Below are 12,347 nucleotides of genomic sequence, written 5' to 3' on the forward strand. Positions count from 1 at the left end.
AAGAGATGTAACCTGACACCTCATTGTGCTGGCAGTGTTGACTTTGATTTTGAGTTTGCACAGTGACATAAAGAAAGCAGCATATCTTAGGGTACAGATCGATGAATAGGAAGAGAATCTTAAAAAATGTACAAACTTTTTTCTGGAGAGGGCCTGGGTAGCTCAGTCGGTAGAGCATCAGACTTTTAATCTGAGGGTCCAGGGTTCAAGTCCCTGTTCAGGCGTCTTTTAAATTTCATCCTATCACTTTGTTTAAATTTCAGCTTGTGCTTTAAGTTAAGTTACATGCTTAGTTCACTCATTTGTTATTAAAAAATAAAAATGTTGCTTTTCTTCTAGATAGGAAAAGATACATTTGAATATGTCCAAACTGAATGCACGATGCTTTGCTTGATTTTGGCATTGTACAGTGATATTAAGCAGGAACATGTGTTTCCCATAAAAAGCAAGCAGAACCAAAGTGAGTTCTACTTTTCTCTGTAGCACATGTGGCATCAACATTATGAAAGACAATAAACATCAGTACTGAGCTGTACGTATGTGAATTCAGCTTTGGAGAAAGCTAAATCAATTGCTTGATGTTGCAGCTCCACCTGCTTGTAACTGCACAAGTCTGATAGCTTTTCACTGGGCTGAGTGCTCAACACTGCTCTTTCCCATTTTCCTATGCATAGAGTTAAAAAAGAGATGTAACCTGACACCTCATTGTGCTGGCAGTGTTGACTTTGATTTTGAGTTTGCACAGTGACATAAAGAAAGCAGCATATCTTAGGGTACAGATCGATGAATAGGAAGAGAATCTTAAAAAATGTACAAACTTTTTTCTGGAGAGGGCCTGGGTAGCTCAGTCGGTAGAGCATCAGACTTTAAATCTGAGGGTCCAGGGTTCAAGTCCCTGTTCAGGCGTCTTTTAAATTTCATCCTATCACTTTGTTTAAATTTCAGCTTGTGCTTTAAGTTAAGTTACATGCTTAGTTCACTCATTTGTTATTAAAAAATAAAAATGTTGCTTTTCTTCTAGATAGGAAAAGATACATTTGAATATGTCCAAACTGAATGCACGATGCTTTGCTTGATTTTGGCATTGTACAGTGATATTAAGCAGGAACATGTGTTTCCCATAAAAAGCAAGCAGAACCAAAGTGAGTTCTACTTTTCTCTGTAGCACATGTGGCATCAACATTATGAAAGACAATAAACATCAGTACTGAGCTGTACGTATGTGAATTCAGCTTTGGAGAAAGCTAAATCAATTGCTTGATGTTGCAGCTCCACCTGCTTGTAACTGCACAAGTCTGATAGCTTTTCACTGGGCTGAGTGCTCAACACTGCTCTTTCCCATTTTCCTATGCATAGAGTTAAAAAAGAGATGTAACCTGACACCTCATTGTGCTGGCAGACAGTGTTGACTTTGATTTTGAGTTTGCACAGTGACATAAAGAAAGCAGCATATCTTAGGGTACAGGTCGATGAATAGGAAGAGAATCTTAAAAAATGTACAAACTTTTTTCTGGAGAGGGCCTGGGTATCTCAGTCGGTAGAGCATCAGACTTTTAATCTGAGAGTCCAGGGTTCAAGTCCCTTTTCAGGCGTTTTTTAAATTTCATCCTATCACTTTGTTTAAATTTCAGCTTGTACTTTAAGTTCAGTTACATGCTTAGTTCACTCATTTGTTATTAAAAAATAAAAATGTTGCTTTTCTTCTAGATAGGAAAAGATACATTTGAATATGTCCAAACTGAATGCACGATGCTTTGCTTGATTTTGGCATTGTACAGTGATATTAAGCAGGAACATATGTTTCCCATAAAAAGCAAGCAGAACCAAAGTGAGTTCTACTTTTCTCTGTAGCACATGTGGCATCAACATTATGAAAGACAATAAACATCAGTACTGAGCTGTACGTATGTGAATTCAGCTTTGGAGAAAGCTAAATCAATTGCTTGATGTTGCAGCTCCACCTGCTTGTAACTGCACAAGTCTGATAGCTTTTCACTGGGCTGAGTGCTCAACACTGCTCTTTCCCATTTTCCTATGCATAGAGTTAAAAAAGAGATGTAACCTGACACCTCATTGTGCTGGCAGACAGTGTTGACTTTGATTTTGAGTTTGCACAGTGACATAAAGAAAGCAGCATATCTTAGGGTACAGGTCGATGAATAGGAAGAGAATCTTAAAAAATGTACAAACTTTTTTCTGGAAAGGGCCTGGGTAGCTCAGTCGGTAGAGCATCAGACTTTTAATCTGAGGGTCCAGGGTTCAAGTCCCTGTTCAGGCGTCTTTTAAATTTCATCCTATCACTTTGTTTAAATTTCAGCTTGTGCTTTAAGTTAAGTTACATGCTTAGTTCACTCATTTGTTATTAAAAAATAAAAATGTTGCTTTTCTTCTAGATAGGAAAAGATACATTTGAATATGTCCAAACTGAATGCACGATGCTTTGCTTGATTTTGGCATTGTACAGTGATATTAAGCAGGAACATATGTTTCCCATAAAAAGCAAGCAGAACCAAAGTGAGTTCTACTTTTCTCTGTAGCACATGTGGCATCAACATTATGAAAGACAATAAACATCAGTACTGAGCTGTACGTATGTGAATTCAGCTTTGGAGAAAGCTAAATCAATTGCTTGATGTTGCAGCTCCACCTGCTTGTAACTGCACAAGTCTGATAGCTTTTCACTGGGCTGAGTGCTCAACACTGCTCTTTCCCATTTTCCTATGCATAGAGTTAAAAAAGAGATGTAACCTGACACCTCATTGTGCTGGCAGTGTTGACTTTGATTTTGAGTTTGCACAGTGACATAAAGAAAGCAGCATATCTTAGGGTACAGATCGATGAATAGGAAGAGAATCTTAAAAAATGTACAAACTTTTTTCTGGAGAGGGCCTGGGTAGCTCAGTCGGTAGAGCATCAGACTTTTAATCTGAGGGTCCAGGGTTCAAGTCCCTGTTCAGGCGTCTTTTAAATTTCATCCTATCACTTTGTTTAAATTTCAGCTTGTGCTTTAAGTTAAGTTACATGCTTAGTTCACTCATTTGTTATTAAAAAATAAAAATGTTGCTTTTCTTCTAGATAGGAAAAGATACATTTGAATATGTCCAAACTGAATGCACGATGCTTTGCTTGATTTTGGCATTGTACAGTGATATTAAGCAGGAACATATGTTTCCCATAAAAAGCAAGCAGAACCAAAGTGAGTTCTACTTTTCTCTGTAGCACATGTGGCATCAACATTATGAAAGACAATAAACATCAGTACTGAGCTGTACGTATGTGAATTCAGCTTTGGAGAAAGCTAAATCAATTGCTTGATGTTGCAGCTCCACCTGCTTGTAACTGCACAAGTCTGATAGCTTTTCACTGGGCTGAGTGCTCAACACTGCTCTTTCCCATTTTCCTATGCATAGAGTTAAAAAAGAGATGTAACCTGACACCTCATTGTGCTGGCAGTGTTGACTTTGATTTTGAGTTTGCACAGTGACATAAAGAAAGCAGCATATCTTAGGGTACAGATCGATGAATAGGAAGAGAATCTTAAAAAATGTACAAACTTTTTTCTGGAGAGGGCCTGGGTAGCTCAGTCGGTAGAGCATCAGACTTTTAATCTGAGGGTCCAGGGTTCAAGTCCCTGTTCAGGCGTCTTTTAAATTTCATCCTATCACATTGTTTAAATTTCAGCTTGTGCTTTAAGTTAAGTTACATGCTTAGTTCACTCATTTGTTATTAAAAAATAAAAATGTTGCTTTTCTTCTAGATAGGAAAAGATACATTTGAATATGTCCAAACTGAATGCACGATGCTTTGCTTGATTTTGGCATTGTACAGTGATATTAAGCAGGAACATATGTTTCCCATAAAAAGCAAGCAGAACCAAAGTGAGTTCTACTTTTCTCTGTAGCACATGTGGCATCAACATTATGAAAGACAATAAACATCAGTACTGAGCTGTACGTATGTGAATTCAGCTTTGGAGAAAGCTAAATCAATTGCTTGATGTTGCAGCTCCACCTGCTTGTAACTGCACAAGTCTGATAGCTTTTCACTGGGCTGAGTGCTCAACACTGCTCTTTCCCATTTTCCTATGCATAGAGTTAAAAAAGAGATGTAACCTGACACCTCATTGTGCTGGCAGTGTTGACTTTGATTTTGAGTTTGCACAGTGACATAAAGAAAGCAGCATATCTTAGGGTACAGATCGATGAATAGGAAGAGAATCTTAAAAAATGTACAAACTTTTTTCTGGAGAGGGCCTGGGTAGCTCAGTCGGTAGAGCATCAGACTTTTAATCTGAGGGTCCAGGGTTCAAGTCCCTGTTCAGGCGTCTTTTAAATTTCATCCTATCACTTTGTTTAAATTTCAGCTTGTACTTTAAGTTAAGTTACATGCTTAGTTCACTCATTTGTTATTAAAAAATAAAAATGTTGCTTTTCTTCTAGATAGGAAAAGATACATTTGAATATGTCCAATCTGAATGCACGATGCTTTGCTTGATTTTGGCATTGTACAGTGATATTAAGCAGGAACATATGTTTCCCATAAAAAGCAAGCAGAACCAAAGTGAGTTCTACTTTTCTCTGTAGCACATGTGGCATCAACATTATGAAAGACAATAAACATCAGTACTGAGCTGTACGTATGTGAATTCAGCTTTGGAGAAAGCTAAATCAATTGCTTGATGTTGCAGCTCCACCTGCTTGTAACTGCACAAGTCTGATAGCTTTTCACTGGGCTGAGTGCTCAACACTGCTCTTTCCCATTTTCCTATGCATAGAGTTAAAAAAGAGATGTAACCTGACACCTCATTGTGCTGGCAGACAGTGTTGACTTTGATTTTGAGTTTGCACAGTGACATAAAGAAAGCAGCATATCTTAGGGTACAGGTCGATGAATAGGAAGAGAATCTTAAAAAATGTACAAACTTTTTTCTGGAAAGGGCCTGGGTAGCTCAGTCGGTAGAGCATCAGACTTTTAATCTGAGGGTCCAGGGTTCAAGTCCCTGTTCAGGCGTCTTTTAAATTTCATCCTATCACTTTGTTTAAATTTCAGCTTGTGCTTTAAGTTAAGTTACATGCTTAGTTCACTCATTTGTTATTAAAAAATAAAAATGTTGCTTTTCTTCTAGATAGGAAAAGATACATTTGAATATGTCCAAACTGAATGCACGATGCTTTGCTTGATTTTGGCATTGTACAGTGATATTAAGCAGGAACATATGTTTCCCATAAAAAGCAAGCAGAACCAAAGTGAGTTCTACTTTTCTCTGTAGCACATGTGGCATCAACATTATGAAAGACAATAAACATCAGTACTGAGCTGTACGTATGTGAATTCAGCTTTGGAGAAAGCTAAATCAATTGCTTGATGTTGCAGCTCCACCTGCTTGTAACTGCACAAGTCTGATAGCTTTTCACTGGGCTGAGTGCTCAACACTGCTCTTTCCCATTTTCCTATGCATAGAGTTAAAAAAGAGATGTAACCTGACACCTCATTGTGCTGGCAGTGTTGACTTTGATTTTGAGTTTGCACAGTGACATAAAGAAAGCAGCATATCTTAGGGTACAGATCGATGAATAGGAAGAGAATCTTAAAAAATGTACAAACTTTTTTCTGGAGAGGGCCTGGGTAGCTCAGTCGGTAGAGCATCAGACTTTTAATCTGAGGGTCCAGGGTTCAAGTCCCTGTTCAGGCGTCTTTTAAATTTCATCCTATCACTTTGTTTAAATTTCAGCTTGTGCTTTAAGTTAAGTTACATGCTTAGTTCACTCATTTGTTATTAAAAAATAAAAATGTTGCTTTTCTTCTAGATAGGAAAAGATACATTTGAATATGTCCAAACTGAATGCACGATGCTTTGCTTGATTTTGGCATTGTACAGTGATATTAAGCAGGAACATATGTTTCCCATAAAAAGCAAGCAGAACCAAAGTGAGTTCTACTTTTCTCTGTAGCACATGTGGCATCAACATTATGAAAGACAATAAACATCAGTACTGAGCTGTACGTATGTGAATTCAGCTTTGGAGAAAGCTAAATCAATTGCTTGATGTTGCAGCTCCACCTGCTTGTAACTGCACAAGTCTGATAGCTTTTCACTGGGCTGAGTGCTCAACACTGCTCTTTCCCATTTTCCTATGCATAGAGTTAAAAAAGAGATGTAACCTGACACCTCATTGTGCTGGCAGTGTTGACTTTGATTTTGAGTTTGCACAGTGACATAAAGAAAGCAGCATATCTTAGGGTACAGATCGATGAATAGGAAGAGAATCTTAAAAAATGTACAAACTTTTTTCTGGAGAGGGCCTGGGTAGCTCAGTCGGTAGAGCATCAGACTTTTAATCTGAGGGTCCAGGGTTCAAGTCCCTGTTCAGGCGTCTTTTAAATTTCATCCTATCACATTGTTTAAATTTCAGCTTGTGCTTTAAGTTAAGTTACATGCTTAGTTCACTCATTTGTTATTAAAAAATAAAAATGTTGCTTTTCTTCTAGATAGGAAAAGATACATTTGAATATGTCCAAACTGAATGCACGATGCTTTGCTTGATTTTGGCATTGTACAGTGATATTAAGCAGGAACATATGTTTCCCATAAAAAGCAAGCAGAACCAAAGTGAGTTCTACTTTTCTCTGTAGCACATGTGGCATCAACATTATGAAAGACAATAAACATCAGTACTGAGCTGTACGTATGTGAATTCAGCTTTGGAGAAAGCTAAATCAATTGCTTGATGTTGCAGCTCCACCTGCTTGTAACTGCACAAGTCTGATAGCTTTTCACTGGGCTGAGTGCTCAACACTGCTCTTTCCCATTTTCCTATGCATAGAGTTAAAAAAGAGATGTAACCTGACACCTCATTGTGCTGGCAGTGTTGACTTTGATTTTGAGTTTGCACAGTGACATAAAGAAAGCAGCATATCTTAGGGTACAGATCGATGAATAGGAAGAGAATCTTAAAAAATGTACAAACTTTTTTCTGGAGAGGGCCTGGGTAGCTCAGTCGGTAGAGCATCAGACTTTTAATCTGAGGGTCCAGGGTTCAAGTCCCTGTTCAGGCGTCTTTTAAATTTCATCCTATCACTTTGTTTAAATTTCAGCTTGTACTTTAAGTTAAGTTACATGCTTAGTTCACTCATTTGTTATTAAAAAATAAAAATGTTGCTTTTCTTCTAGATAGGAAAAGATACATTTGAATATGTCCAATCTGAATGCACGATGCTTTGCTTGATTTTGGCATTGTACAGTGATATTAAGCAGGAACATATGTTTCCCATAAAAAGCAAGCAGAACCAAAGTGAGTTCTACTTTTCTCTGTAGCACATGTGGCATCAACATTATGAAAGACAATAAACATCAGTACTGAGCTGTACGTATGTGAATTCAGCTTTGGAGAAAGCTAAATCAATTGCTTGATGTTGCAGCTCCACCTGCTTGTAACTGCACAAGTCTGATAGCTTTTCACTGGGCTGAGTGCTCAACACTGCTCTTTCCCATTTTCCTATGCATAGAGTTAAAAAAGAGATGTAACCTGACACCTCATTGTGCTGGCAGACAGTGTTGACTTTGATTTTGAGTTTGCACAGTGACATAAAGAAAGCAGCATACCTTAGGGTACAGGTCGATGAATAGGAAGAGAATCTTAAAAAATGTACAAACTTTTTTCTGGAGAGGGCCTGGGTAGCTCAGTCGGTAGAGCATCAGACTTTTAATCTGAGGGTCCAGGGTTCAAGTCCCTGTTCAGGCGTCTTTCAAATTTCATCCTATCACTTTGTTTAAATTTCAGCTTGTACTTTAAGTTAAGTTACATGCTTAGTTCACTCATTTGTTATTAAAAAAAAAAATTGTGGCTTTTGTTCTAGATAGGAAAATATACATTTGATTATGTCCAAACTGAATGCACGATGCTTTGCTTGATTTTTGCATTGTACAGTGATATTAAGCAGGAACATATGTTTCCCATAAAAAGCAAGCAGAACCAAAGTGAGTTCTACTTTTCTCTGTAGCACATGTGGCATCAACATTATGAAAGACAATAAACATCAGTACTGAGCTGTACGTATGTGAATTCAGCTTTGGAGAAAGCTAAATCAATTGCTTGATGTTGCAGCTCCACCTGCTTGTAACTGCACAAGTCTGATAGCTTTTCACTGGGCTGAGTGCTCAACACTGCTCTTTCCCATTTTCCTATGCATAGAGTTAAAAAAGAGATGTAACCTGACACCTCATTGTGCTGGCAGACAGTGTTGACTTTGATTTTGAGTTTGCACAGTGACATAAAGAAAGCAGCATATCTTAGGGTACAGGTCGATGAATAGGAAGAGAATCTTAAAAAATGTACAAACTTTTTTCTGGAGAGGGCCTGGGTATCTCAGTCGGTAGAGCATCAGACTTTTAATCTGAGAGTCCAGGGTTCAAGTCCCTTTTCAGGCGTTTTTTAAATTTCATCCTATCACTTTGTTTAAATTTCAGCTTGTACTTTAAGTTCAGTTACATGCTTAGTTCACTCATTTGTTATTAAAAAATAAAAATGTTGCTTTTCTTCTAGATAGGAAAAGATACATTTGAATATGTCCAAACTGAATGCACGATGCTTTGCTTGATTTTGGCATTGTACAGTGATATTAAGCAGGAACATATGTTTCCCATAAAAAGCAAGCAGAACCAAAGTGAGTTCTACTTTTCTCTGTAGCACATGTGGCATCAACATTATGAAAGACAATAAACATCAGTACTGAGCTGTACGTATGTGAATTCAGCTTTGGAGAAAGCTAAATCAATTGCTTGATGTTGCAGCTCCACCTGCTTGTAACTGCACAAGTCTGATAGCTTTTCACTGGGCTGAGTGCTCAACACTGCTCTTTCCCATTTTCCTATGCATAGAGTTAAAAAAGAGATGTAACCTGACACCTCATTGTGCTGGCAGACAGTGTTGACTTTGATTTTGAGTTTGCACAGTGACATAAAGAAAGCAGCATATCTTAGGGTACAGGTCGATGAATAGGAAGAGAATCTTAAAAAATGTACAAACTTTTTTCTGGAAAGGGCCTGGGTAGCTCAGTCGGTAGAGCATCAGACTTTTAATCTGAGGGTCCAGGGTTCAAGTCCCTGTTCAGGCGTCTTTTAAATTTCATCCTATCACTTTGTTTAAATTTCAGCTTGTGCTTTAAGTTAAGTTACATGCTTAGTTCACTCATTTGTTATTAAAAAATAAAAATGTTGCTTTTCTTCTAGATAGGAAAAGATACATTTGAATATGTCCAAACTGAATGCACGATGCTTTGCTTGATTTTGGCATTGTACAGTGATATTAAGCAGGAACATATGTTTCCCATAAAAAGCAAGCAGAACCAAAGTGAGTTCTACTTTTCTCTGTAGCACATGTGGCATCAACATTATGAAAGACAATAAACATCAGTACTGAGCTGTACGTATGTGAATTCAGCTTTGGAGAAAGCTAAATCAATTGCTTGATGTTGCAGCTCCACCTGCTTGTAACTGCACAAGTCTGATAGCTTTTCACTGGGCTGAGTGCTCAACACTGCTCTTTCCCATTTTCCTATGCATAGAGTTAAAAAAGAGATGTAACCTGACACCTCATTGTGCTGGCAGTGTTGACTTTGATTTTGAGTTTGCACAGTGACATAAAGAAAGCAGCATATCTTAGGGTACAGATCAATGAATAGGAAGAGAATCTTAAAAAATGTACAAACTTTTTTCTGGAGAGGGCCTGGGTAGCTCAGTCGGTAGAGCATCAGACTTTTAATCTGAGGGTCCAGGGTTCAAGTCCCTGTTCAGGCGTCTTTTAAATTTCATCCTATCACTTTGTTTAAATTTCAGCTTGTGCTTTAAGTTAAGTTACATGCTTAGTTCACTCATTTGTTATTAAAAAATAAAAATGTTGCTTTTCTTCTAGATAGGAAAAGATACATTTGAATATGTCCAAACTGAATGCACGATGCTTTGCTTGATTTTGGCATTGTACAGTGATATTAAGCAGGAACATATGTTTCCCATAAAAAGCAAGCAGAACCAAAGTGAGTTCTACTTTTCTCTGTAGCACATGTGGCATCAACATTATGAAAGACAATAAACATCAGTACTGAGCTGTACGTATGTGAATTCAGCTTTGGAGAAAGCTAAATCAATTGCTTGATGTTGCAGCTCCACCTGCTTGTAACTGCACAAGTCTGATAGCTTTTCACTGGGCTGAGTGCTCAACACTGCTCTTTCCCATTTTCCTATGCATAGAGTTAAAAAAGAGATGTAACCTGACACCTCATTGTGCTGGCAGTGTTGACTTTGATTTTGAGTTTGCACAGTGACATAAAGAAAGCAGCATATCTTAGGGTACAGATCGATGAATAGGAAGAGAATCTTAAAAAATGTACAAACTTTTTTCTGGAGAGGGCCTGGGTAGCTCAGTCGGTAGAGCATCAGACTTTTAATCTGAGGGTCCAGGGTTCAAGTCCCTGTTCAGGCGTCTTTTAAATTTCATCCTATCACTTTGTTTAAATTTCAGCTTGTGCTTTAAGTTAAGTTACATGCTTAGTTCACTCATTTGTTATTAAAAAATAAAAATGTTGCTTTTCTTCTAGATAGGAAAAGATACATTTGAATATGTCCAAACTGAATGCACGATGCTTTGCTTGATTTTGGCATTGTACAGTGATATTAAGCAGGAACATATGTTTCCCATAAAAAGCAAGCAGAACCAAAGTGAGTTCTACTTTTCTCTGTAGCACATGTGGCATCAACATTATGAAAGACAATAAACATCAGTACTGAGCTGTACGTATGTGAATTCAGCTTTGGAGAAAGCTAAATCAATTGCTTGATGTTGCAGCTCCACCTGCTTGTAACTGCACAAGTCTGATAGCTTTTCACTGGGCTGAGTGCTCAACACTGCTCTTTCCCATTTTCCTATGCATAGAGTTAAAAAAGAGATGTAACCTGACACCTCATTGTGCTGGCAGACAGTGTTGACTTTGATTTTGAGTTTGCACAGTGACATAAAGAAAGCAGCATATCTTAGGGTACAGATCGATGAATAGGAAGAGAATCTTAAAAAATGTACAAACTTTTTTCTGGAGAGGGCCTGGGTAGCTCAGTCGGTAGAGCATCAGACTTTTAATCTGAGGGTCCAGGGTTCAAGTCCCTGTTCAGGCGTCTTTTAAATTTCATCCTATCACTTTGTTTAAATTTCAGCTTGTGCTTTAAGTTAAGTTACATGCTTAGTTCACTCATTTGTTATTAAAAAATAAAAATGTTGCTTTTCTTCTAGATAGGAAAAGATACATTTGAATATGTCCAAACTGAATGCACGATGCTTTGCTTGATTTTGGCATTGTACAGTGATATTAAGCAGGAACATATGTTTCCCATAAAAAGCAAGCAGAACCAAAGTGAGTTCTACTTTTCTCTGTAGCACATGTGGCATCAACATTATGAAAGACAATAAACATCAGTACTGAGCTGTACGTATGTGAATTCAGCTTTGGAGAAAGCTAAATCAATTGCTTGATGTTGCAGCTCCACCTGCTTGTAACTGCACAAGTCTGATAGCTTTTCACTGGGCTGAGTGCTCAACACTGCTCTTTCCCATTTTCCTATGCATAGAGTTAAAAAAGAGATGTAACCTGACACCTCATTGTGCTGGCAGTGTTGACTTTGATTTTGAGTTTGCACAGTGACATAAAGAAAGCAGCATATCTTAGGGTACAGATCGATGAATAGGAAGAGAATCTTAAAAAATGTACAAACTTTTTTCTGGAGAGGGCCTGGGTAGCTCAGTCGGTAGAGCATCAGACTTTTAATCTGAGGGTCCAGGGTTCAAGTCCCTGTTCAGGCGTCTTTTAAATTTCATCCTATCACTTTGTTTAAATTTCAGCTTGTGCTTTAAGTTAAGTTACATGCTTAGTTCACTCATTTGTTATTAAAAAATAAAAATGTTGCTTTTCTTCTAGATAGGAAAAGATACATTTGAATATGTCCAAACTGAATGCACGATGCTTTGCTTGATTTTGGCATTGTACAGTGATATTAAGCAGGAACATATGTTTCCCATAAAAAGCAAGCAGAACCAAAGTGAGTTCTACTTTTCTCTGTAGCACATGTGGCATCAACATTATGAAAGACAATAAACATCAGTACTGAGCTGTACGTATGTGAATTCAGCTTTGGAGAAAGCTAAATCAATTGCTTGATGTTGCAGCTCCACCTGCTTGTAACTGCACAAGTCTGATAGCTTTTCACTGGGCTGAGTGCTCAACACTGCTCTTTCCCATTTTCCTATGCATAGAGTTAAAAAAGAGATGTAACCTGACACCTCATTGTGCTGGCAGTGTTGACT

General features: G+C 37.8%; 15 non-coding genes across 15 annotated transcripts; all 15 read left to right on the forward strand.

Moving 5' to 3' along the window:
• The first annotated feature begins 151 nt into the window (after positions 1-151).
• TRNAK-UUU (transfer RNA lysine (anticodon UUU)) lies at positions 152-224 on the forward strand. The gene has a single exon. It is a non-coding gene; the product is annotated as a tRNA-Lys (tRNA).
• Positions 225-2,205: 1,981 nt separating this feature from the next.
• Positions 2,206-2,278, forward strand: TRNAK-UUU (transfer RNA lysine (anticodon UUU)). Its single transcript has one exon. It is a non-coding gene; the product is annotated as a tRNA-Lys (tRNA).
• Positions 2,279-2,887: 609 nt separating this feature from the next.
• Positions 2,888-2,960, forward strand: TRNAK-UUU (transfer RNA lysine (anticodon UUU)). The gene has a single exon. It is a non-coding gene; the product is annotated as a tRNA-Lys (tRNA).
• A 609-nt stretch (positions 2,961-3,569) lies between these two features.
• Positions 3,570-3,642, forward strand: TRNAK-UUU (transfer RNA lysine (anticodon UUU)). Its single transcript has one exon. It is a non-coding gene; the product is annotated as a tRNA-Lys (tRNA).
• Positions 3,643-4,251: 609 nt separating this feature from the next.
• Positions 4,252-4,324, forward strand: TRNAK-UUU (transfer RNA lysine (anticodon UUU)). Its single transcript has one exon. It is a non-coding gene; the product is annotated as a tRNA-Lys (tRNA).
• Positions 4,325-4,937: 613 nt separating this feature from the next.
• TRNAK-UUU (transfer RNA lysine (anticodon UUU)) lies at positions 4,938-5,010 on the forward strand. The gene has a single exon. It is a non-coding gene; the product is annotated as a tRNA-Lys (tRNA).
• A 609-nt stretch (positions 5,011-5,619) lies between these two features.
• TRNAK-UUU (transfer RNA lysine (anticodon UUU)) lies at positions 5,620-5,692 on the forward strand. Its single transcript has one exon. It is a non-coding gene; the product is annotated as a tRNA-Lys (tRNA).
• Positions 5,693-6,301: 609 nt separating this feature from the next.
• On the forward strand, positions 6,302-6,374 carry TRNAK-UUU (transfer RNA lysine (anticodon UUU)). Its single transcript has one exon. It is a non-coding gene; the product is annotated as a tRNA-Lys (tRNA).
• Positions 6,375-6,983: 609 nt separating this feature from the next.
• Positions 6,984-7,056, forward strand: TRNAK-UUU (transfer RNA lysine (anticodon UUU)). Its single transcript has one exon. It is a non-coding gene; the product is annotated as a tRNA-Lys (tRNA).
• A 613-nt stretch (positions 7,057-7,669) lies between these two features.
• Positions 7,670-7,742, forward strand: TRNAK-UUU (transfer RNA lysine (anticodon UUU)). Its single transcript has one exon. It is a non-coding gene; the product is annotated as a tRNA-Lys (tRNA).
• Positions 7,743-9,041: 1,299 nt separating this feature from the next.
• Positions 9,042-9,114, forward strand: TRNAK-UUU (transfer RNA lysine (anticodon UUU)). Its single transcript has one exon. It is a non-coding gene; the product is annotated as a tRNA-Lys (tRNA).
• Positions 9,115-9,723: 609 nt separating this feature from the next.
• TRNAK-UUU (transfer RNA lysine (anticodon UUU)) lies at positions 9,724-9,796 on the forward strand. Its single transcript has one exon. It is a non-coding gene; the product is annotated as a tRNA-Lys (tRNA).
• A 609-nt stretch (positions 9,797-10,405) lies between these two features.
• TRNAK-UUU (transfer RNA lysine (anticodon UUU)) lies at positions 10,406-10,478 on the forward strand. Its single transcript has one exon. It is a non-coding gene; the product is annotated as a tRNA-Lys (tRNA).
• A 613-nt stretch (positions 10,479-11,091) lies between these two features.
• On the forward strand, positions 11,092-11,164 carry TRNAK-UUU (transfer RNA lysine (anticodon UUU)). Its single transcript has one exon. It is a non-coding gene; the product is annotated as a tRNA-Lys (tRNA).
• A 609-nt stretch (positions 11,165-11,773) lies between these two features.
• On the forward strand, positions 11,774-11,846 carry TRNAK-UUU (transfer RNA lysine (anticodon UUU)). The gene has a single exon. It is a non-coding gene; the product is annotated as a tRNA-Lys (tRNA).
• Positions 11,847-12,347: the final 501 nt, after the last annotated feature.

This window comes from Ranitomeya variabilis, chromosome 1 (genome assembly GCF_051348905.1).
Source record: "Ranitomeya variabilis isolate aRanVar5 chromosome 1, aRanVar5.hap1, whole genome shotgun sequence".
Classification (NCBI taxonomy): domain Eukaryota; kingdom Metazoa; phylum Chordata; class Amphibia; order Anura; family Dendrobatidae; genus Ranitomeya; species Ranitomeya variabilis.